General features: G+C 34.1%; 1 protein-coding gene across 4 annotated transcripts in view; it reads right to left on the bottom strand.

The window, feature by feature from the left end:
* The window catches only part of USP15 (ubiquitin specific peptidase 15), a 115,126-nt gene that overhangs the window by 79,805 nt on the left and 30,554 nt on the right, over positions 1 to 4,767 (bottom strand). The gene's annotated exons all lie outside the window — the stretch shown is intronic.

Below are 4,767 nucleotides of genomic sequence, written 5' to 3'. Positions count from 1 at the left end.
GGAAGAAAGGGGGGAGGGAGGGAGAGGATGAGAGAGAGGGAGAAGGGGAGGGAGGGAGGGAGAGACGGAGAGGGAGGGAGAGAGAGAGAGATGTGAGAGAACATCAATTGGTTTCCTTCTGTATGCTCCAACCAGGGTTCAAATCGCAACTTAGGTATGTGCCATGACAGGGAACTGAACAAACAACCTTTTGGTATACAGGATGACGATTCAAACAACTCTAACTGACCACACTGGCAAGAGCATAACTTTATTTCTTGTTCCTTAGTTTGACTGCTAATTATGGCATTTATAACATAAAATATTCTACCATAAAAACTAAAATTACTTTTCTTTAGCCATTATGAATCTCAGAACCAAAACTACCATCCACTTTTATTTTCAACTTCAATTTCCAAACATACACAAACTCTCATGTACTTAGTATCAGTCACTCAGCTTCAAGAATTAACATTCTGTCATTCTTGTTTTATCTATCATCTCCTCAGCGCCCCTTTCCCCATGTTTTTGCTGGACTATTTTAAAGCAAATCTCAGACATTCATAATTTCACCTGTGAATACTACAGTATGCATCCCTAATAGATAAGAGATTAAAAAAAATTTTATATTGATTTCAGACAGGAAGGGAGAGGGAGAAAGAGTTAGAAACATCAATGATGAGAGAGAATCAATGATTGGCTGCCTCCTGCATGGCCCCCCACCAGGGACCAAGCCCACAACCAAGAATTGATCAGTGAACTCCTGGTTCATGGGTCGACACTTAACCATGGAACCACACTGGCTGGGTGGTAAGATTTTTTTTATTTTATACTACCGTTGGTCCCAATCTAATACTCAGTTCATGTTCAATTTTATACCAATTTTCTCAAAAGTATCTTTTCTCCTCCAATTGGTTTGAATCAGGATCTAACAAAAAAGCCCATACATTTGCAGATTAATTTTAATAGCTTCAAAAGCCCTTACTGTTCTTGTTAACTAACTTCTTCTCTGGCTTCAATATGTAAATATGCTTATTCTCCACTTAACCTGATTTCTTTATCTATTCCTATAGTTAACTTTGACTTACATGTGTTACTGTAACTTGCTCAATTCCTTTTTGGAACAAACCAGAAGAGAAAGGAAGAAATAAAATACTCAATAATTATTTATGAGAACCTGTGAATATCAAGCATTTATCTGAGAACTACACACTTAAATTACATTCATTTATGATGAAATAGACTGTCTAAATTTTCTAACTTCAATTAAATTTGGAAATGGCCTTTATATATTTTAATCAAATAGTTAATGAACTTGACTGTTACCATGCTCTCTTTGGTAAAACTTGGAGACATGGTTACTGTATTATACATTATCTTTCCACAACAGAAAGTAGGTACAATGTTTAGATGAAGGAAAGATATACTCAATCAATGTGCACTTTCAGCATTTCAAAGGAAAATATGCGTATCCACTCAAGATCTAGATGAATGTTAAATTGAGAAATCTCAAAGTATAGAGTTATAGGGAGTGTATTTATGTACAAATACAAGCATTTCCAAAAATGATATGGAGTTTGGACAACTAAAAATAACCGGAAAAAAGCAGTTTATGGTAAATAGCAGTATATAGGAACTTCATTCTAACATTATGATGATGCCTTTATCTTTACATATCAAATACCTAGGAAAGGGTGTGTATATTTAATTAACAAAACAATTTATATGTACTTTCCCTCTCCAGGAATCCTGCCTTTCCAACCAAGAACCACCTTGATTATCTTTCTCCTTTCAGTACCTTTCATGATGAGTGATTTATGCGAGTTGTTCCATTCTCTGACTATTACTCATCCCCTCCTTTGCAATAATCTACTTCTCATTCCCATTATGCTGTCTCCACTTGTCAAATACGTTGCATTTCTTCTGTTCTTCCCCCAATCTCTGCAACATGCAGTATTGCTGACCATTCCCTTTCTTAAGCTCTTTTTCCCTTGGCCTCTGTGACAAAATAAAACCCAAATTTTCCTTAACCTTCAAGATTATCCAACGTGATCTTTTTGTCTTATATCATTATTTAGAGACATCTTTTAAGGTTTAACACATACTTTATTACATGTTTTTTTTTAAAAAAATATTTTACTGATTTATTTACAGAGAGGAAGGGAGAGGTATAGAGAGTTAGAAACATCAATGAGAGAGAAACATCTATAAGCTGCCTCCTGCACACTCCCTGCAACCTAGGTACATGCCCTTAACCGGAATTGACCCTGGGACCCTTCAGTCTGCAGGCTGACGCTCTATCCACTGAGCCAAACCAGGTAGGGCTTTATTACATGTTTTATCAGGTAATTCATACATGCTTATGTTTCTCACTTCTTAGAATATAACTCCATGCCTACAGTTCTCACTACTCTCCTAGTGTTGGTTCCTTATCTTTAACTGCATCCAAGGCAGTTTTGTTGGACTGTACTATTACTTCAAACTTTACATTCTCAGAAAAAGTCACAATGTCTTTTTCTTAATGAGAATAATAATGACAAGATTAAAGGAGATAATGTGTGGGAAAATTTATAAAAATTCAAAATGTCTTTAAAAATGACAAAACATTGAAGGTTTGGGGATATTACCCTAGATTTATGGTTCATAGGTTGTATTTCAAATTAAAGATGTTAATTAAAAATATGTAAGTATGAATGGATGAAAATGAATGAAAAGCTGGCTCTAGAGCCATCCTCTCAACAACCACAAATCAAAATCATTCAATTCCCTCTCTCCAGAAATAGAACAAGGTTAAAATTGGTAACAAATTTGTATACTTTCATAGAAAATTTTAAGAGTGCATTTTCTGTGATCTATACCTCTTTAGTACCAAAACAAAACTGTTATAACTAAACCTACTAATGTTTCAAGTAAGCAGAGACTATTATGTTTATAAATACTTAAAAAGTTTCAGTGTAATTTTTGTTAAAATGAAATACATGATGTTTCCTAATATGTATTTTAATAATTTTCAATTAAATACTTTTATTTACCATTTCTAAATCTACTTATAGGGTTAATTTACAGCAATTATATATACAAACTAGAGGCCCAATGCATGAAATTCGTAGACTGTTAGGGTTCCTAGCAGCTGCCAGCTGGGGCCTCCCTTCTTTCCCCCGGTCAGCCCCACCACCTGCTCAAACTCCCAGTCAAGAGGACAATTTGCATGCTACGCTTTTATTTTATAGGATTGTACATAATTATTCTCTAAAAATTTAAGTAAGTATATGGTAAGTTTTTCTACTTGCATTTAAATAGGTACAATATTGAAACAGATAGTGTAAAAACACAGAAACAGAATATTTCAGTCACCTAGGTGTGTATTATTTATCCCAACCAAAAGTAGTATGCAATGGTTTAATTTATAAAGTGCTCCCTCTCTCCAGGCAGAGCACTCAGGGATAGAGTGCTGCAAAAATATTAATGTGGCACTAGATTAAGTTTATACTTAGTGTTTCAGTCACGAAATTGGAATTCTGTTAATCAGAACACAGGTGATAGAGGGACAATGAAAGAATTACTGGCTTAGTTTTCCATTTCATTTTTTTCAGTCTCTCATGCCTTATCTGGTTAATTTTGGTTTCTTCTCTGGTTGTTTTCTAGCCCATGAAAACTGCCAAGACACAATCATCAATGACCCTTGCATTTCTTACCACCAAATACTTAAGTGCATGCCTTTTGTGAATATTTTTAATCAATTAGTGAAAATGTTTGAATTAAATCAAGTTTTCATGCTATTCTCAGAACAGGAATTTTTACTTATTGCAGCAAAATTTAGAACTTATTTCTATGTTAGTAATGCCAAAGGCATTCTTTGAAATAACTATACCTAAATGAAACCATAAAGAAAAAAATTAATAATACAATTCAATCAAAATTTAATAAAGTTGTACTGTAGAAGCTATAGCTAAGGAAAGTGTTAACATTAAATATGTTTACTACGGACTTTGAGCATTTAGGCTTTATCAAATTAGCAAAATTTCCCTTTATTCTTAGTTTCTGAGAGTCTTTATATATGCAGGTGATAATTTTAAAAATGTTGTATTCCAATAAACTCTCAATTGAGAATTCATGACATACTGTTACATGTTATTTGTCATATTGTATAATGAATACATACTTACCTCTTCAGGCTTTAATATATGGGTTCCCTGTTAAACTGTTTGATTCAGTGAAAAATGAGACTTGTACTTCCATGCATCTCTAGCGCAGTTTCTTTTTTCACCAATATTTATTGCATGTGTATTGTGTTAGATATTATGTAAGAAATTGTGTTTTTTCTTACAAGCAATTACTACAATTGTTTAAGTAAGTAAAAATGGTATTGTATTAGAACATAGAGATGATAAAAGAAAGTATGTAATTAGTTCAATCTTTCAGGTGAAATTTCGTAATTTTAAGTCGAAAAGATCTCTCCGATCTTTGGAACTCATGGTACTTTTATATTAACCCACAAGCAATTTTGTAATATCAAGAATTATTTAAAACATCTATCTATCTATCTATCTATCTATCTATCTATCTATCTATCTATCTATCTAAAAGCCTAAGCGACCATTCGCTATGACACGCACTGACCATCAGGGGGCACAGGCATAAAAACATGGACCAGACTGATGAATCTCAGAGGGAAAGGGGAATGGCAGGAAGAGACTAACCAAAGATCTTATATGCATAGTAGAAGCCCGGTGCACGGATTTGTGCACTGGTGGGGTCCCTTGGCCTGGCCTGCGGGAATCAAGCTGA

Source organism: Myotis davidii, unplaced genomic scaffold (genome assembly GCF_000327345.1).
Source record: "Myotis davidii unplaced genomic scaffold, ASM32734v1 scaffold402, whole genome shotgun sequence".
NCBI lineage: Eukaryota > Metazoa > Chordata > Mammalia > Chiroptera > Vespertilionidae > Myotis > Myotis davidii.
The sequence above is the reverse complement of the archived record's forward strand: the minus strand, read 5'-3'. Positions and strand labels throughout refer to the sequence as shown.